We start from the raw sequence: 21,895 nt of genomic DNA, 5'->3' as shown, positions 1-21,895 counted from the left end.
GGAAACGAAAAGAGAACAGGAGTAGTTAAAATTATCTCAAACAAAAATGACTTCACTCTGAAGTCTTAAAGTCAAAAACACATACTATTTGTATCTCGATTCAAACAAATGACCTGTTAAGAGACATCTTTTACCCTATAATTAAACTAAGGTAAAATATATATGATAAAACATTCACCATCTTCACCATTTTAAAGTAAACAACTCTGTGGCATTTAATACTGTCACAATCTTGTGCAGCCACCAGCACTGTAGTTCCAGAGCATTTGCACTGCCCCCAAAGGAAATTCCTTTCCCACTGAGCACTCGCTTCCATTTCCTTCTCCCCTCAGCCTCTAGAAAACATTTAGCTTCTCTGTCTCCATGGATTTGCCTATTCTGTATATTTCATATGATCACAATTATATTATATGTACCCTTTCATGTTTGATGTTCAGGTAATGTTTTCAAGGCTTATCCATTTTGCAGCACATTAATCCATTCTGTTGTTTGGATATACACATTTTCTTTAACTATACATCCAGTGATGGTCATTTGGCTTCCTTCTACCAATAGGCTATTGTGAATAGTTCTTGTATGAACATCCACGTACAACTATTTGTTTCAGTACCTGTTTTTTATTCTTTGGGTACATATTCAGGAGTGAAATAGCTGCATCCATGGTAATTCTGTTTAAGCTACTGAAGAACCACCAAACTACTTTCCAAAGGGCTCTATCATATTACATCCCACCAGTCATTTATGAGACTTCCAGTATTTATGCATCCTAACTTAACATTTGTATATCATAGTATGGTCATCCATAAGTGAAATAATATGTCTATTTTCTTTGTGTATTTTGTTAACAAATAATGGTGTTTACATCTTATCATATGGTTTTCTATTTTTATATCTTATTTGGAGAAATGTCTATTCAAAGCCATTGTCATTTTTTAATTGAGTTGAATACTTTATTTTGGATAAGAAAATCTAATCATATATAAGGTTAGCAAATATTTTCTCCCATGATATGATTTATCTTTCAACTGTATAGATAGTATTTTTAGATGCAAAATAGGTTTTCATTTGGATGAACTCTGATTTATTTTTCTCTATTTCTTGTTCTTTTGGTGTCATCTCTAAGAAACTATTGGCAAACCCAAGGTCGTAGAGATTTAACCTAATATTTTCTTCTAAGAATTTTCATAGGTTTTGTTTCAAACTTATGCATTTAATTCATATGATGTTAGTTTTTGATATAGTATGATGTAAGAGTCCAAGAAAATCTATGGATATGGATATTTGGTCCACTTCTGCTGAAGGAACTAGTCTTCCATTTCAGGAGTTTGGAACCCCACTAGAAATGCATGTATGTATGGCCAAGGATGTAATATTTATTTCTGTATTCTCGACTTTATTCAATTTATCTATATATAAAAGGCATTTTTTAAAAAATTGGAGACCCTTTATAAACTGAAAAATAGAAAATTTTTAAGGACTCTTAGACATGATAATGATATTGTGGTCATGTAATCAAATTTCCTTAAATTTTATATTAAATAAGTATTTAGGGATGGAAATGCATGTCAAAAGTTTATTTTCAAATACAACAACTAAAAAATTTTTAATAGAAAGAAATTAGACAGATAAATACATATGTTCACCAAAAATATAGTAAGTTATTTGAACCTAAAAATGGATACATAGATGCTTATTTACATTTTACTCTTGACATTGTGTAAGTTTGAAAACTTTGATGAAGGGTTAAAATAAATAATTTTGGTAGCTGAACTTGGGCTTATCCAAAATTGGATTTGGATTTTGTAAGGACACCAGAACATATGAGTGAAATGAAAAAGAACTACATGTAATTTATTGCTGTGTAACCGTATCACATCTGCATATCTCCATGGCTACAAGGGCCCTGAATTGCATACACTGAATCTGAACTACTTAGTAGTTAGTTCTACTGAAACTTATCAAAAATTTTAAAAGACCAGGAGTGATTTCAGTATTTTTTCAGAACAAATCAATTTTAATGCTCTCCTGAACAATGTTCTGCCATCCTTGTTAAAATACTTAATCACGTCATTAGATGTAATTAGCCTGTGTAAATTCAGGAAGATTTGGTTACAGGAGACACTTGAAAATATCTAAGACCCTGTACACAAGCACACATGTTCAGAGACACAAACAAGCACATAAACTATACATTCACCCAGAATATTACTCATGTATTTGTCAAGATTTTTTCAAATATAAATGGTTGAATCCAAATTTCAATTACCTAGAACAGTCATTGATGTAGGAAAAGATTTCGTGAACAAAACCTCAGTAGCATGGGAACTAGCACAAAGAATCAACAACTCAGATCTCATCTTATTAAAAAGTTTCTGCACTGCAAGAGAAACCACCAACAGAGTGAAGAGACAATCCACAATCTGGAAAAAAAAATTTACCAGCTGTTCCTCAGACAAAGGTCTCAGATCTAGAATATATAAAGATCTGAAAAAAAATCAGATTTCCCAAATTTGAAGACCCAATCTAAAACTGGGCATCTGAAATTTACAGGCATTTCTCAGACAAAGAAGTAGAAGCAGCAAATAAACATATGAAAAAATGTTCAACATCATTGGTCATTTGAGAGATGCAAATGAAAACAATGCTGAGATTCCACCTAACTCCAGAAAGAATGGCTGCTATGAAGAAATCCACCAATAACAAATGTTGGTGGGGCTGTGGGGGAAAAGGAATGCTTTTCCACTGCTGGTGGGAGTGTAGACTGGTGCAACCACTGTGGAAATCAGTATGGAGATACCTCAAAGAACTTGGATTGGAAGTCCCATTTGACCCATCTATTCCCCTGCTGAGTATCTTCCCAAAAGAATTAAAAGAACCATACCACAGCAATATATGTGCACCCATGTTTATAGCAGCACAGTTTATAATAGCTCAATTGCCCATCAACTGGAGACTGGACTAAGAAGATGTGGTTTTTTATAAAATGGAGTACTATTCAGCCATAAAGAAGGAGAAATTAGAGACATTTATAGCTAAATGGATGCACATTGAGGCCATACTCTTAAGCAAAATTAATAGGACATACATGTGTAAATACAGAATAGTTTCTCTCATGTGAGAAACTAAAAGCATAAATAGGGATCAACATGGATAATGGATAATTTGAAATAGGAAGAAAAGGTCCAAAGGGGAAGGGGATGAGGGAGGGGTAGGGGAAGGGGAAGGGAAAGGAATAAATATGAAAAAAGGAAAAAACAGAAACAAAGTCTTTGTAAATAGGAAGGGGTGGAGAGGTTGAAGGGAGGGAAGGGGAATGGGGAAAAAAATAAGAACCAAGATATATCATGTAAAGGTACAAATTCCTAATGATAAGTGTCATCTTGGATACCTAAAATGCACCAATAAGCTTAATAAAAAATAATGATAATAAGTAATATTTCAATGACCTAGACCTACAGTATTGTAACACAATGTTTTGGAAGCACATCTTCCAGCAAAGTGAAGCAAATAGTTCCATAGTTTGGAAGAACAAACTCTAAAAGTCAACATGCTAAAAGCTTCAACCCATGGTAGTGCCACTGGGAGGCCATGTAACCTTTAGGAGGTGGAGCCTGGAGGGAGGTCCTTGGGCAAGTGTCCTCAAAGGGAATTGTAGGTTTCATCCCTCATGAGTCTCACATTCGGCTTCCAGGTTCAAGTGGGGAGAATTTGCCTCAACTCTCTCTCACTGTAATGAGCCAATCTCACGAGAGACTCAAAATGCCAGAAGCACTCCATTTTGGACCAGGTAAATTGCCTCAGGAGTTTCCGAATAGTGATGCAAAGCTGACTAATTCCGATCCCATAGATATCAGGGATGAAATTATTTACTGATGCTATGGTTTGCCTAATAAATCTGAGAAGCTAACAAGAGAACAAGGTAACCAAGGTAACCAACTTTAAATTTTATAAAGGAGAACATATTAAGAGAATCACCACCCTAAATTTAGAAGAATGGATGGTAAACACAGGCATTTCAATTCCAGGTATTAAAACTCACTACTTAATCTAACTGAGGCCCTGCAGAATACACAGCAAAGGAGGACAGGGGGCAAAGTGAGTGGTGAAAAGCAGATTCAAAGGCTATACGAAGTGAAGATGAGATAAAGATGCGCTTCTCTTCCATGAGGGAGAACAGAGTTATTAGTGAATGGTGCTGGCACAATCGAGTGTACTTTCAGAAAATAAATAAAATTCAATCCTTCTCTTTAGGGCTTAAAGGTCTAATTGCAAAATATAAATGGAATTAATATTAATATTGGAATTAATATTAACATTAATGGAATTAATATAAATGGAATTAATATTAATATTGGAAGAATTTTTGAAAATTAAAACATCATATAGGGGACATTTCTGTATCTCAGGTGTGGGAAAAGCGAAAGAAATTGAAATCCAAAAAACACTAACTAAAACCTGGCCAATTTAACTCGACAAAAGTGAAACTTACATGTAACCAAAAGAATGAAGAAGTCAGTAAAAAATTGTTTATGGTGCACTGAAAAAAAGCTAAGTGTTGAAATTCCTAATGTTCAAGAGCTTTAAAGCTATTATTTATTTTTTTAAAAGTGCTCTGTCACATTTAACAAGCAAGAATATGTAATTCACTAAAGAAGAAATGCAAATGGCCAATATAGCAATGACAGTGGGACCTTAAAACTAGAGCAGCCATATGCAAAATTTTTGTCCAGAAGATTAAGAAAACTTTAAATATTTGACAACGTCTGGAGCCAGAGGAGCTATGGAAAACTACAGTTCTCGAATAAAATTGGTGCTAGAGTGCAGTAATACAAGATACAGAATCAGTTTCTCAAGTGTATTAAAGCATGATATGTGCACATTATTGAACCCAGCGACTCTGTTCCTGGCACTTCAGCCTACTGAACAAGATCATGGAAATATCCAAATGCAATGAAAATAGCTAAGGATATTTACTGTAAGTTCTGCTCATAAAAGCAAAAAGTAGAAAAAGCTTAAATACTTCTCACTACTGGTTGATTTAAAAAATGAGATGTAACCAGAGAAAATTAAACAAAATTATTAAAAGAACATGTAAAATGTTTTAATGGCCTGTGAATATACCTATTAATATGGGAAAGTGAGAAATTCAAGGCAAAGAGCAGTATGTCTAGCCTATTATTACATTTTAGTTTACTCACATAGGTGTGCAAATTTGCATGAGGTATATACATATCTGTGTTCTAATCTCAAACCTTGGAAGGGATAAACTAACATATTCTAGAGCATTTTCCATAGATGGAAATATACAACTGGCATAAAATATAGTTTTGGCCAGTGTTTTAAGAAAAAGAGTATTAAAAATATAACCTGGAAATCATATATACTTAAACCAATTTTATATACATTCACATAAACAAAGGCTTCATTATGAAGTTTTTTAAGCCACAATTAAATAAAATAGAACAAAAACTTCATTGAGTCAGAAAGACAAATGTGACAAAAAAAAAAAAAAGACAAATCCTGGTTGAGTAAGGAATCTTTTTAATTAACATGCAAAGTCAAGTCATCCTTCACATGCCAAAAAAGAGAGAACATACCTTAGACGGGGGCTTTCCCTGATGGCAGTTGATTCCACCAACAAAGACCATGTTGGGCATCACAGGTCTGGGATAGTCCAGAACAAAGTCTGGGCGTAACAACCAAATTGATGTTGGCTGTAGAGATCATAGGTGGTGATGGGTGTTTGGAGAATTTCAGCAGCAATTTCTAGAGCAACTTTTAGGAAATAATCGCAAATTAAATGTTCCCCCAATGGAAAAAAAGATTCTGTATTCTCTCTTTTTGAAAGTCATGGCCTCTGGGAGCCCCAACATTGGTCTGGGAACGTCAGAAAGGGGAGCTGGGCACTGCACACCGTCTTCAAGATAATGGCAAAATACTCCTCTGGCAAAGGCCACAGATGGGAGCAAAAAATATTTGGCAACAATTAAGCCACACACATCAAAAGAATCCATAAACACTTCATCAAAAGAAGTCTTTTTTAAATATTTGACTATTTTCTTTGCATTAAACAAACTCCTACAACGTGAAAAAGTGATGTCAAAAAATGTTCAGCTGAACCTTTTGTTATAGAATACATACTTTGCTCTGAAGTTTGCAGTTGAGTTTCAGCAAAAACCAGAAATGCATGATTCAAATCCTCCAGAGTGTAAGAAGTTGAGTAAGTCTTTATTGTGAAATTCAGTGATTCTCCCAGTTGCCAGCTAACCTCTGGCATGACCACAACTACCTCATTCCCTCTCTGGACGAGTTTCTCCACCACCAAGTGCATGGTGAACCAGGGGCTCCCATCCATGGGCATCACCAGCAGCCTGCCTGGGCAAAGCTGGCTGCCAGCAGCAGACACAGGCACAGAGGGAGGGGAGCGGGCAAATGTGCCGGAGCCATGGGGACTGCAGCCCAGAGCCACCTGGCTGCTCAGACTCTCAGGTCCTGTAATGCAGCCCAGAGAAGAATGGGCAGGGATTCATACACTAATAAAGTAACACTCACTGAAAATGATTTACTCAAAACCATAATGATTAATGAGGTTTATTTGCTGATATTCCTACTGGTACATTTCTGGAAGAGTACATTTTATCATTGTTGTTCAAGGAAGCAACATGACCTTGCCTGTATGGTGAAACTACAGAGCTATTAAGCAATGCATTTGGATTGTGTAATATCAGAGAGATAGGAAAGGCAAAGTGTATTTGGTTCAAGTTTCTACTACCAGAGATTATGAAACAGTAAAATTTAGACGTTGCGTACACACTAGCAAGCACTCTTTTCTCAGAATGAAAGTGGCAACCCAGCTCCCAAGGAAACACCACAAGGCCCTTCAGCCCTGACTCCTTATGGGCATCCACTGTGGTCCCTGAGCTGCCCTCCCACGGAGAGGAGAGGCATTGCCTTTAGGATCACTCTGTTGGCCATCTCAGGTTCCCTCTTTCATTTCCAAACCCTTGGGGGCCTCTGAAGTGCTGAAACATGATCAGGGGCACAGAAGCCTCAGCCACCACCACCACCCCACCACCACTCCCCATAGTCACAGACCTTAATGAAATCCGAGTTCAAAGGCTGGAAAGCCAACTTCCTTTCCCTAGTTTTGCACCAGTGCAGACAGGGGCTTTCCTTGGACCCACGGTCTACAGAGAGATCTGAGGCCTTCATACTGCTGTCCTAGCATTTCTGAGCTGCTTCCAGGATGCCCCTCCTCTATCACCTCACAGGGAACAGTGCTGAGAACTGCACAAGTAGAAGAAGACAGAAGACAAAGAGTCAGACAAGAACAAAGAAGTAGTGGTATAGGGACCAGCGTGCAGACCTTGGCAATAGCTCACTGATGCTGTCACATGTGGGGTCCGTCCAGAGATGTCTGCCAAACTCATATAGCAGCTGCATATCTGAGTTGGTTGTGAGAGGAAGCACAGGGCTGAGCTCTGTCTAGCTTGTTCCTCCACTGTTATTTGCCCCATCCAGGGTCACTGTCCACACGGTGATCCTGCCCAGAGGGGAGCACTCCCACTTCTCAGATTTCAGAGAATCCAAGGAATCAGAAAAGCTTCACACAGGTGGTCAAGAACCAGACTCACTCAGTAAAAATCCAGGGCCCATAATCACACTTAGACAACAGTCTCCAACCTTGGTGCATATCAGAAAGCATGGGGGCTACCACTAGTTCATCGGGGTTGTCAAAAGTCCAGTTGATTCTCCCCAAGGCATTCATGACCCCATCTTGAAAGGGAGGGATTCCAGAACTGTGCACTCCTAAGCAGTATGACCTCAGGTCACACTTCCCCAAGAAAAGACCCTGCTGAAATTCAGAGCACAGGCTCCACCTTTGCCAAGGAGAGATTCTGAAGAGCAGTTTTGCCTGGCCAGGTTTCACAACTTCATTCAGCCTCACAAGAAGCCACTGTCATACTCATCCAGGAGCCCCTCCTGATTCATGGGTACACAGTTGTTTCCCCATAGAGGGGGACCCAGGAAGTTACCACACCTGACATTAGAGTATAGTGGCCCAGTCACCAGAAGAGTTTCACAAGCAGCCCTGCCTGCCTGGGTGGTGACCAGCTTGCCCTTCCTGAATCACAGTGCACGGGTCCAGCTGGACCTCACTCCAGCCATCTTCAGTTATAACTGCCATGACTCCTCTAAGTAACCTGGCCCAAGTTCTCTGCATAGATTCCTAGCAAACTACACTAAAACAAATCCATTAGGATAAAATCCAGTGCTATGTTCCAGACCCTGTGCCACTTGAGCCAGGATAGTACCTGAAAACTTTAATCTTAACTCCATATAAACCTGTACTTTCAGGCAAGGATGAAGTCCACATTCAGCTAACCAAACATAAACCTGCTCCCTCTGACCAAAGTTGTAGTGATCCAGTCTACTTGATGCTGCCCCGGACCTCGATTTGGCCTGTAAGTCCACATTAAGATTGCATTCTGTGTGATCATGATCTGTCTGCCTTTTCTGGTCTCTTGGTAACTTCTGCCATGGCTATCAATTCTTTCACATCAGATGTTCTCAGAATGGACGAGATAGAATAAATAGTAAATGGACGCCTGTGCCTCCCAGAGAACCAGGAAAGCCTAGAACAGGAAGGTTTCTCCTGAAATGCATACTGCTAAAGTAATGACCCAAGGATTCAGAAGAGCAAGGGAATCATGAGGGGAAAAGAGGAGATGGGGAAGAGACAAGATGAGAATGGAAGAAGAAATTGGGGGAAAGAATTCTGGAAGCAAAAACAAATAAACACGTAAATGAATGTCACTATGACTTTCAATAGATTTTTTCAGCAGAAAATTTGCATGCAGAAAGAGAATGGGAAAATACACTCACACCGCTGAAAGAAAAGCTATCCCCCAACAATATTTTATTCAGCACAGCAGAATAACGGAAGGAGAAATAACAACTTTCCCAGACAGATAAAAGTTTATGGACCTCATCACCACTGTACTTGTCTGCCAGGAATTGCAAAAGAAAGATCTTTGCACTGAAACCATGAACCACTAATTAATAACATAAAAGATATGACCCCCCCAAAAAAAATCACAGTGGTATAATTAAAATAGAGCCATATTCAGGGTGCACTAAGATTGCAATGATATTATGTGAGGAAAAAAATTCTTAATACAAGAAAATTATAAATAACCTGTGTAGTAAAACTTAACTATCAATACATGCAAATGATAAAATGATGTATCTTATTACATCTAAACATAAAGAAGGGTGGAGAAGGGAACAGGGAAAAAAGAATTAATTTATATTATGTACAGGTACAAATTCCCTATGATGAATGTGATCAATATACATGACAAAAATGTAGTAATAAAAGATAAAGTTAAAAAATGAGATTATGGGTAGGAGTAAAACTTGTTCAACACAATCAACTTTAACTTAAAATTATCTTCAAACAGACTTCGGTAAGTGGAAGGCTTTCTATGTATGTTTCCTGGTAACCACAAGGAACCATTAGTCTCTCAGGACAATAACGGAAAGCATCCAAGCATACTGCTCATAAAACCACCAAACCACATAGGAAGACAGATACAAAGGGAGAAAAAAACAAAGGATATATAAAACAACTAGAACAAAACAAAGAAAAATGGAAGTCAAATGTCCTTATCTATTGATAAATAATTTGTACTTATACTTACTTTGAATTACTTTAAATTATCTTCCTAAATTGGATTTTTTTTAAAGACCCAATTATATGCTTTGATGAAAAAATTACCTCATTTTAAAGACACACAGAGACTGAAAGTAAGAGGATGGAAAAACACAATGTTAAATGAATGAACACCGGAGTAGTTGTATGTGTATCAGATGAAGTTGATCTTAAGTCATTCACTGCACAAAGAGACAAAGAAGGGCACTATAAAATGATAACAGGGCTGATTTATTTCTTAAGCCTGTTTACAAGTTAAAGTAGAGATGTACCTAATACACAGCACCTAAATATCAAAAGCTAATAGTAAAGGATTAGAAGCAGAGATAGATAGCAACACAATAATCATCAGGGATTTCTGTGCCTCATTTTCAAAAATAGTTCATTGTCCCAAAAGATAACATGGAAACCTTGGACTTGAGCTACACATTAAATTGAATGGACATAACAGGCCTATGAGACATTCCATTCAACAGCAGTAGGACAGACATTTCTCTCAATGTCTCATGGAATACTGTCCAGGATAGATCACTGACTGAGGCACCAAGAAAAGCTCAGAAAATTAAAGTGCTACTATGTTTTCTGGCCAAAGTCCTATAAAGCTAGAAAAAGTGCAAGATGAATTTCAAGTAATTCACACAGTCATAAATACATGATTCCTGACTGGCCTATGAGTCCAGGAAAAAATGAAAAAGACATTTAAAACAGATCTTTAAACAAATTAAATTAGAAACGCAGTGCACCAAAACAGATATGATATGACAGTTCTAAGAAGTCAGTTTCCAGTTCTAAACACCAACAAAAAAGAAAAATTATCTTAATAAAAAATTAAAATATACCCCACACTACTAAAAGAATAAGAAAGCTGGACTTGGGGTGCACAACTTTAATCCCAGCACCCTGGGAGACTGAGGCAGAAGGGTCACAAGTTGGAGCCCAGCTGGGTAACTTACTGAGACCTTGTCCTAAAATAAAGGAATGGTATTGTGGCTCAGTACAAAGTCCCAGGTCCAATCCCCATCACTGTAAAAAAAAAAAAAAAAAAAAAAAAAAAGGAAGAAGAAGAAGTGAATAAATTCATCTTGGAATTAACAGAATTTTAAGGTAAAGAGTAAAAGGAAATGAAAAAAGACTAGAGAAACAATTTTCAAGCATCAAATGTAGGAACTGGTTTCTTCAAAGATAGACAAAATTGACAAGCTTGTAGCTAGACTAAGAAAATGAGAACGAAGACTGAAATAAACAACGTGAGAAGAGAAACAGAAGACATTACTCGTGATACCTCCAAAATGCAAAGGACTATGAGAGTATAATATATAGAAACAATTATATGAAAATTAATTGGATAACATAAAAGAAACAGATAAATTTCTAGAAACAGTCAACCTATCAAGACTGAATCATGAAGAATAGCTCAAATAATAAGGAGATTGAATCAGCCATAAAAATTGCCCAATAAACCAGCCCAGGACATGATGGCTTCATGGCTCATTTCTACCAACCAGTTAAAAGAAGAGCTAGAAGGGAGGGAGGAACAAAAAACAAAGAACCAATCCTTTTTGGAACTTTTCCAGAAAGCAAAGACAGAAAACATTCCCAAACACTTTTGATGAAGCTAGCATTACAATGACATCAAACAGAAAGAGGCATTAGAAGAAAAGAAAGTTATACAACCATATCCCTGATGAACACAAACAATGTGTTCAATGAAATACTAGCAAAGAAAACTTCAACAGGACATTCAAAGGGTCATCCACATAATCCAATGGGATTTTTCTCCGAGATACAAGGATGGTTAAATATACCCAAGTCAATATACATGATACATCACATTCACAAAATGAAGAACATTATGCAGATGATTATCTCATTAGAAATAGAAAAACTACTTAATATATTTTTAGAGTAGAAAAACTGCTTAATTTAATTCAGCATTTTTCCATGATTAAAAACATTTCTCATCAAAATAATTAGGGAAAAAAATGTACTTGAGCCAAATAAAGGTCACATGAGAATCCCATAGCTAACATTATATTTCACAGTGAAAAATCCAAATCCTTTCTCTAAAATCACAAACACAAGGATCATCAGTCTCACCTCATCGGATCAACAATTTACTGCTAGTACTTTCCAAAATAACTAGGCAAGACAAAGAAATAAAAGGCACCCAAATAGGAAAAAATAAATGGAATTGTTTTACCAAAGAAATAAAAGGCACCCAAATAGGAAAAAATAAATGGAATTGTTTTACCTAAGAATGAACGTATGGGTGTTCACTACACAAGTGTCTCCTTTGTGTATGTTTGAAAGCATGATAAACAGCTGTAAGAAGCACCTAGTCACAGTGGCTCACTCCTGTAATCGCAGCACTCTGGAAGGACAATGCTGAATCTTAGCAAGTTCAAGCCCAGCCTGAAAACTTAGCGACTTAGCAAGACACTGTCTCAAAATAATAATAGTAAAACAAAAGCAGGTGAGGGATGTTGCTCAGCATGATGGCCCTGGATTCAATCTCAAGTACTGCCAACAAAATATACATAAAAAGTTGAAAGAAGTGATCCTGGTGGGAGGCCTGCAGCTCACACACCAATAGCTGAATTTCAATCTGGATTTTTGGAATGGAGCTGGAACGGGAGAGAAACAGAAGAAGTACAAATTCTTTGCTGCTGTCTGACTGCACCCTGCCTCAGTGATCCAAAGATAAGACTGCCCTGAGTGACAGACTGGAACCCATTCCTTCTGGGGGGACCCAGTCACCAACCCTACTGGAACTCACCAATCACTACAAAATGTGGGGAGGGATTGCAACTGTTTTCATGTTGTCCTGGATCATCATGTGCCATCCTGACTAACACAGCTGACCCCATTCCTGAAGGTTATTCCTCTGGATAGATGTGAAGATGTTTTCTTATAGCAGACCATCACTAAAATTCCCTATGAAAGGGGAGCCAAGGATGGAAGGAGGGAGGAGGGGTGGGGAGGGGAAAGGAACACAAAGGAATTAAGATGTGCTATGTACATGTCCCAGGTCCCCACTGTGAACATGATCACTATGTACTGCACACATGTACTAATGAAAAAGGTAAGGCAAATAAAATAAAATCCCCTGGACAGAACCTGGGACGCCACATACAATCACATGCCCTGGACACACACACGCATGGCCACACATATTCCATCATCATAATTTCCTACTCAGCAGACAATGACTCCTATTTCACAGCAATTCAAAACCTGTAGGTCTCTCCAAGACATTGTCTGCTCCTTAGAAACAAGGACTGAGAAACCCACAAGCTCCAGAGCCCTTTCCAGGAAAACTGACTTTACTGTATCCAAGTAATTAATCAGAGGGCCCTTTTTGAGCTCTGAATTCATCTTAGAGAATTTAGCTGTATTTTTATTTATAAATAGATACACATGTATATACTCTTCTCATAGGTATGTCTTTTTGAAATATTAATACATATGGAAATGAGCATATATAAAGTCTAAATGGTTCAATATGTTTCATATTTTATGAATATCTCTATATGATGCATGATACAAACTTATATGTAGTATCTGTATCTTCAAACCCTCTGGGTGTGGCAATGAGTCACTTTGAACTCACTCTTGGTTCAAGAAGCTGTAGGGCCCCACCCTTGGATGCACAGCAGGGTAAGATGGGGCCTGCATGGTGATCATTTTGGTATTGAAGGAGGGTAAAGGGGAGCAAAGCCCCTTCAGTACATGAGCATCAGGGTCCTGAATCTTGCAGCTCCTTGCTTGGTCTTCCAAGAGCAGAAAGCACACAGCCAGCCCTAGCTTTGACAGCCCTTAAACTGTAGCCTCCCAGGTTTTGCAAAACACCATTATTTCACTGTTTCAACACCTGCCTGAAAAGATCTCTTACCAAACCTATGCCATTATGTGAGAGAATATGACTCAGTTATGCAGTCTTCTTGAATGTAGAAAAGCCCAAATAGCAGTTAAAAATTCATAGTCCAGCACCATTAAATAATAATCTGAGATAAGGTTGGAGAAGATTCACCAGAGTTTACCTACTATGCCTTTGCCAACAGTATTGCTCTTGCATTTTTCAGAACTTTCTCAATTGTCAGTGAATGAATCCACATCAAATAGCCTAGTCCAACAGCATTACTGCAGAATACTGTGGAGGTATCCACTCCAAAAAGCAAAGCAGTAAATGTACCAGGGGATGGAATTCTTGCAGATAATGTTACATACCTAAGAAATCATAAAAACTAAAAAGAAAGATTAGGAATATCAGCAGATTGAAAATAAATATGAAAACATAAATATGAAAATTATATATAACCAGCTTAAAAGAAATGGAAATAGTCCACGAAAAAATAATAGCATGCCTAGAAATATTTTAAGATGAAAGACAAAAGGTTCAGATAACACCTGGAATATAGAAATATATGAAGGTAAAAAAGATGTTTAAGATGGCAGTGATCTGCTTAGCCCACCAGAGAGAGAGGTCCCAGGTCACTGGTACCCCTGTTCCATACCACCTGCACCAGGCACACTAGCAAGGACCAGCCAGAAGGTGAGGACCCCTTGCCACAGGCCACGCCCATGGCTGCGATCTGCTTAGCTGCATGGGCACCTGCAGGACACCCCCCCCCAATCTGGCCTCCTGGCTATACTGCTACCTGGTTCCACACTACAAAGACACAGGGGAAACCAGACCACCATACTTGGTAAGTTGGAGGGATCATCACCTCCCATCAGAGCCTGGACTATCTTCAGGGGAAGGGCAGCTGGAACCTGCACTACAACCTTGCAGAGTTCAACCTACCAGAGGACATGGATCTCAACTTGGGACTTGCAGCCAGAAATCTGCCTGAATCCCACAAGTCTGCGACTGGCTTGCTGAGACTCATTGACTTATATCTACACACTGTTGCCCTCATTGTCTATTGTAACAGCAGAGACATACTCTGAAGGAGGCCCTTCATTTTCATTTTAACTTTTTATTTGTTATTTTCAAAATTATTATTATGGGGGGGTGCCCTTTTTAAAATGTTTTTCCTACTCTTTTCAAATTTTTATTTTTCTTTTCTCTTTTTTTCTTTCTTTTCTATTTCCTTTCTCTCTCACACACATTTGCTCTCTTGCTGTCCCACATTGTTCTTCATATTCCTTTGTGTTCCTGTTCTGGCCCTAATTCAGATTTCTTCATTATTTTTCTTTTATTCTCTTTTTCGTTCTCTTGCTGGTGTCCTCTGGCCTTCTGCTAAGCTTCCCCTATCCTTCTATGTATCTATCCCACCCTCCCCAGCTCCTTCAAACTCCCCATCCTGAAGGGTAAAGTTGCTATATTGAAGAGTTTATTCACTATAAATATATGTTGGGTTGGTCCTCAATTTTGATTTAATTCACACAGTTAAAGGTGATAGATTAATAACTACCACAAATTGTCATTTTTCTAAGATGTACTTGATGCTATGGTATTGCTGATTGTATCACTTGGGCTAAAGTATTGTGATTGATCTAATCAGTTGCCCTTCCTGGTATAATAAAAATGAGACACCTCAGAGTCATTAGAGACTCAAAACCTAAAGACCAGCTATATCTGGAAGACACTTATGAGAACCAATCATTCCATAAGGGTTCTAATTACAAGCAACAGAGATACTTACAATAAGCAATTTCAAAGTATCAACTGAGGAATTAAATGAAGGACAGTAACAAAAACAAAAATGAGAAGACATTTAAGCAAGGCACAAACTCAGACTTCCACACCACAAAAGGCCAATTCTGGGGAAAACGAGGTGGAAAAGTCTGAAAATCAACCACCTGGACACCCTGAACTGATAGCACAGGAAGTAACAAAACAGATGAATGAGGCTCTAGAAAAATTCAAAGCAGAAATAATCTCCCAGATATCTACAGAGATGGTGAGCAGAGTGAAAGACATGATGAGAGACTCTAGAACGGAAACAGAAAAAAAAATAGATGAGCTCAGAGACATGTTGGAAACCATGAATGCCCAGCATAAGAAAGAAATGGAAACCATGATCACCCAACATAAGAAAGAAATGGAATCCATGAAACAAATTCATGCAGATATTCAGGAGATTAAAAACTCCAAAGAAAGTATGCACAGCAGATTAAGGGAATGTGGAGATAGAATATCAGATATAAAAGACAGGATTGTGGTTAATGACCATGAAAACAGAGATTTCTTAAAAATAGTAAGGGACCAAAAGAAATCTACTGCTAGATGATGCAAGGAAGAATAACATAAGACTGATAGGAGTCCACGAAAAAACAGGAGAAAGTATAATTGACATAAAAAAAAACCTGATCACAGATGTGATAGTGGAAAACTTTGCAGAGAGAGGTAGAGAATTGGACATACAGGTAAGTGAGGCATATAGAACTCCAATAAGCCAAGATCAAAAAAAAAAATCTACACCTAGACATGTAATAGTCAAGATCCCAGAAACCCAAAAGAAGAACAAAATCCTCCAGGCAGTTAAAGAAAAGAAACAAATCACCTATAAAGGAAAGCCCATCAGAATCATGGCAGATTTTTCAACACAATCCTTCAAATCAAGGAGAGCTGGAGTCAAGTATTTCAAGCCCTAAAAGAAAATGACTTCCAACCTAGACTGTTATATCCTGCAAAATTATCTTTCAAAATCAATGGGGAAGTTAGATACTTTCACGACGAAGAACACCTGAGAAATTTCATGAACACCAAACCAGCACTCCAACCAATCCTAAGCAATATCCTAGAAAAAGACAATGAAGATCAAAACTCCATGAGGCACAACAGAGGGAAGCCACCAGGCAAGGTAAGAAACTAAACGGAAATGGAAAAAAAAAAAAAACAAGAAATAAAAGAGCCAACAATAGTAAAACATCATTACAAGTATGAGTCAATATATATCAATTATAAACATCAATGTTAATGGCCTCAATTCACCAATCAAAAGAAATAGACTGGCAGAATGGATGAAGAAGCAAAATCCAACAATATGCTGTATACAAGAAACACACCTAACTCAAAAAGAAATTCATAGACTGAGAGTAAAAGGATGGAAAACAGTTCCCCATGCAATAGGAACCCAGAAAAAAGCAGGGGTAGAAATCTTATTTTCAGACAAAGTAGATTTCAAACCAAAATTAATTGAGAGATAAAAATGGTCACTTCATCCTTGCGAAGGGAACAACCCAAGAGGAAGAGATGACAATCATAAATATATATGCACCAAATATGAATGCCCCCATCTATATAAAACAAATATTAATAGACATGAAAAACCAAATAAGCACTAATACAGTTGTAGTGGGAGACATCAATACCCCACAGTCACAAATAGACAGGTCATCTAGACAAAAAATTAACAACAAAATTCTAGAACTGAACCAAGCTATTGAACAAATGGACTTAATAGATGTTTGCAACCCCACAAAATCAGAATACACATTCTTTTGGGGTGCACATGGGTCATTCTCCAAAGTAGACCACATGCTAGCTCATAGGACATGTCTAAGTAAATGTAAAAGAATTTAATTTACCCCTTGTATATTATCAGACCATAGTGCAATAAAATTGGAGATCAATCACATAAGAAACCACAAAACCCCCACAAACACATAGAAACTGAATATCACCCTCCTGAACAACCAATGGGTCACAGAGGAAATTAAAGAAGAAATTAGACAGTTTCGACAAGTAAATGATAATGTCAGTACAACATACAGGAATCTATGAGACACAATGAAAGCAGTTCTATGCAGGAAATTCATACCAGTCAAGGCCCATATTAGGAAAGCAGAGAGAACTCAAATAAATAACCTAACGCACAACCTCAAGCTCCTAGATAAAGAAGAGCATAACAAACTCAAAGCTCATACAAGAGAGGAAATTGTAAAGATCAGAGCAGAAATCAATGCAATCAAGACTAAGAGAATGATACAAAAAATCAATGAATCACAGTTGGTTTTTCAAAAGAATAAATAAAATTGATAAACCTTTAACCAACCTTATCAAAAAAAGGAAAGAAAAGCCTCAAATCTATGCAATTAAGAAAGAAAAAGGGGCAGTCACAACAGACCCAGCAGAAATCCAGAGGATCATCAATACCATCTTTAAGAAATTGTATTCTAATAAAATGGAAAACACAGAAGAAATGGACAGATTCCTAGATACATATGATTTGCCAAAGTTAATTGAAGAAGATATAGAAATTTTAAACACCACAATTACAATGAGTCAAATTGAAAATGTAATTAAAAAATTTACCAACAAAGAAAAGCCCAGGTCCTGATGGCTTCACTGCTGAAATCTACAAGACATTTAAAGAACTACTGCCATTACTTCTTAAACTCATCAAGGAAATTGAAAGGGAAGCAAGGCTTCCAAATTCATTCCTGGAAGCAAGTGTTACTTTGATTCCAAAACCAGGGAAAGACACAACCCAAAAAGAGAACTACAGGCCAATCACCTTAATGAACATAGATGCAAAATTCCTCAACAAGATGCTGGCAAACAGAATACAGAGGGTCATCAAGAAGATCATACACCCTGACCAAGTCAGATTTATCCCAGTGATGCAAGGATGGTTTAACATTCGTAAATCAATAAATGTAACACACTGTATTAACAGTCAAGGACAAAAACCATATGATCATCTCAATAGATGAAGAAAAGGCATTCGACAAAATCCAACACCCATTCATGATAAAAAAAAAAAAACCCTACAGAAATTGGGAATAGAAGGTCTTTATCTCAACATGATTAAGGCTATCTATAAAAAACCAACAGCCAACATCATACTACATGGTCAAAAACTGAAAACTTTCATGCTAAAGTCAGGAACAAGACAAGGATGCCCACTATCACTACTCCTGTTCGATATACTTCTGGAAACATTAGTGACAGCAATTAGAAAAGAGAAAAAAATAAAAGGAATAAAGATAGGAAAAGAAGAAGCTAAATTGTCATTATTGGCTGATGATATGATAATTTGCATAGAAGACCCAAAAAAGTTGGCCAAAAGACTTCTAGACTTACTTGACAGATGCAGTAGAGTAGGTGGATATAAGGCCAACACTCAAAAAACAATAGCTTTCTTATACAAAAATAACAGAATCACTGAGAGAGAAATTAAGGAAACAATTGCTTTTACAATAGCATCCAAAAAAATGAAATACCTAGGAATCACTCTAAGAAAGGAAGCAAAAGACCTCTACAGTGAAAACTATAGCACTCTGAAAAAGGAGATCGAGGATATAGGAAAATGGAAAGACATCCCTTGTTCCTGGATAGGAAGAATCAATATAGTGAAAATGGCCATACTTCCAAAACTACTATGTAGATTTAATGCAATGCTGATTGAAATTCTACCAGTATACTTCACAGAACTAGAGAAAACAATCCAAAAATTCATTTGGAACAAGAAGAGACCTAGAATAGCAAAAGCAATTCTAGGCATAAGAGGTATGGCTGGGGGTATCACAATCCCCAACTTGAAACCTTAGTACAAAGCTACTGTGATAAAAGCAGCATGGTACTGGCAAAGAAACAGACCCAAGGATCAGTGGAATAGATTAGAAGATGCAGAAACAACTCCAGACATACTCAGCCACCTCATCTTTGACAAAGGAGCCAACCATCCTCACTGGAGGAAAGATACCCTATTTAATAAATGGTGTTGGAAAATTTGGATTTCAACCTGCCAAAGATTAAAACTAGACCTGTACCTATCACCATGCACGAAACTAAGATCGAAGTGGATTAAAGATCTAAATACTAAGACAGAAACACTAAACTTGCTGGAAGATAAGTTATGTAGAAGTCTTGAAGACATTGGCATAGGAAAAGACTTTATGAACAAAACCTCAGTGGCATGGGAACTAGCACAAAGAATCAACAACTGGGACCTCATCTTATTAAAAAGTTTCTGCACTGCAAGAGAAACCACCAACAGAGCTAAGAGACAGCCTACAATGTGGGAAAAAATTTTTAGCAGCTGTACCTTGGACAAAGGACTACTATCTAGAATATATAAAGAACTGAAAAAAATCAGACCCCCCAAATTCAAAGACTCAATTCAAAAATAGCCATCTGAAATGAACAGACATTTTTCAGACAAAGAAGTAAAAGCAGCAAATAAATGTATGAAAAAATGGTCAACACCACTGGTCATTTGAGAGATGCAAATGAACACTGAGATTCCACCACATCCCAGAAAGAATGGCTGCTATCAAGAAATCAACCAATAACAAATGCTGGTGGGGGTGTGGGGAGAAAGGAAACCTTCTCCATTGTTGGTGGGACTGCAGACTGGTCCAAACACTGTGGAAATCAGTATGGAGATACCTCAAAGAACTAGGGCTAGAGGTCCCATTTGATCCAGCTATTCCCCTGCTGGGTATCTTCCCAAAGGAATTAAAAGAATCATACCACAGTGATATATGTGCACCCATGTTTATAGTGGCACAGTTTGTAATAGCAAAAGCTTGGAAACAGCCCAAGTGCCCATCAACTGGAAACTGGATAAAGATGTGGTTCTTTTATAAAATGTAGTACTACTCAGCCATAAAGAATGAGAAACTAGAGTCATTTATAGCTAAATGGATGCATATTGAGGCCATCCTCTTAAGTGAAATAAATAGGACACACGTGTAAATGCTGAATACTTTCTCTAGCATGAGAAACTGAAAGTGTAAATAAGGATTAAAATGATGAAAATGAATAATTGATAATTTGAAATAAGAAAAGGTCCAAAGGGGTAGGAGTGTTGGGAGGGGAAGGGGAAAGGAAAGAAGGGAAAGGGAAAATTATGAATAAAGAAAAAGATGGAAATGAAGTCTATGTAAATAGGGAAGGGTGAAGGGGTGAAGGGCGCACAAGTAATGGGGAAAAAAATAAAAACCAAGATACATCATGTACAGGTACAAGCACCCAGTGATAAATGTAAACGTATTGTTTACCTAAAATGTACCAATAAAAGAATTTCAAAAAAAATAAATTTAAGAATGGTTAGTACAGTCTTGTTCATAAAAATAAAAGTAAAAAAGCCTAGATATCAAGCATTCTTGAGTTACTCAAAAGTAAGTTCTATCAGTAGAAAGACTTCAGTGCAATTATGAAAAACACATTTCAAGTCTATAACTATTGGCCTGATTTGACATCTACAGTTTATTGGCAAATAAAAAATGTAAGAACAATGTGTATCTCATATACAATATGTATATACACACACACACACACACACACACACACACACACACGTTTGTTATATAAGAGAAGCTATGTGATATTTGAGCCTATGTGTCCAGTTTATTTCATTAACATTATGTTCTAAATACTTCCTCAATTTTCATATTCTATTATATTAAAAATGGTACAATATATGCTAATTTGGTTTATACTATTAGATCATCTTAGTTCATTCAAAAGAAAGCTTTGTGCTATTACATTTTTGTTTTTTCTAAGAATATTTTTGGTCATGTCTTGTACTCAGAATAACTACTTTGAAGATAATACAAAGTATATTAACTATTGTTATCCTCTCATTATTGGGTTATGAAATTTTGTTTTATTTTTCATAAAATAAAGAACAAAAAGTAGATTTTCTTATTACATTTTGCTTAATGAAGTAAATATGAAATTTTGCATTAGACACATATGTATGTGTATATACATAAACTTATATGTATCCATGTAAAATAATTTCAACAAGTCAGAAAAAAAGGCTCGAAAATTGCTGAATTTTGCTTTCCAAAAAAAGGTAGCATAGGATTAGTAGAAAGGAACGTTTAACATCTTATTGTTTTTAGGGTTTTTCTAAAAACATTCTTATAAGTGTAGGCAGGGAATGATATGCAATGATATCATCATCATCATACATATACTTATCAACAAGGGCAGCTTTTTATAGTTTCTTAGCACACAGTCAGTGAATTGGCACAAGACAAATCATCGAACCAGAAAGAAATTCCAAAGGAAATGACTATAAATGACAAATCACAGTTCAGGAAAGATTCTTTTTTTTTTTTTTTTTGGTACCGGGGATCGAACTCGGGTCCTAATGCTTGCACAGTAGGCGGCAAAACCGCTGATCTAAATTCCCGGCGGGGAAAGATTCTTTTTAATTAACATGCAAAGTCAAGTTATCCTTCACATGCCAAAAAAGAGAGAACATACCTTAGGCA

At 37.0% G+C, this 21,895-nt stretch overlaps 1 pseudogene across 1 annotated transcript; it reads right to left on the bottom strand.

The window, feature by feature from the left end:
• Positions 1-5,570: 5,570 nt before the first annotated feature.
• Positions 5,571-21,879, bottom strand: LOC147828576 (UDP-glucuronosyltransferase 1A9 pseudogene; annotated as a pseudogene). Its single transcript, XR_015450542.1, has one exon. The product of XR_015450542.1 is annotated as a UDP-glucuronosyltransferase 1A9 pseudogene (transcript).
• Between the last annotated feature and the right edge of the window lie 16 nt (positions 21,880-21,895).

Source organism: Heterocephalus glaber, unplaced genomic scaffold (genome assembly GCF_053883595.1).
Source record: "Heterocephalus glaber isolate CG9 unplaced genomic scaffold, H.glaber_assembly_v1.0 deba00001004, whole genome shotgun sequence".
Lineage (NCBI taxonomy): Eukaryota > Metazoa > Chordata > Mammalia > Rodentia > Bathyergidae > Heterocephalus > Heterocephalus glaber.
This window is presented reverse-complemented; position numbering and strand designations above follow the sequence as displayed.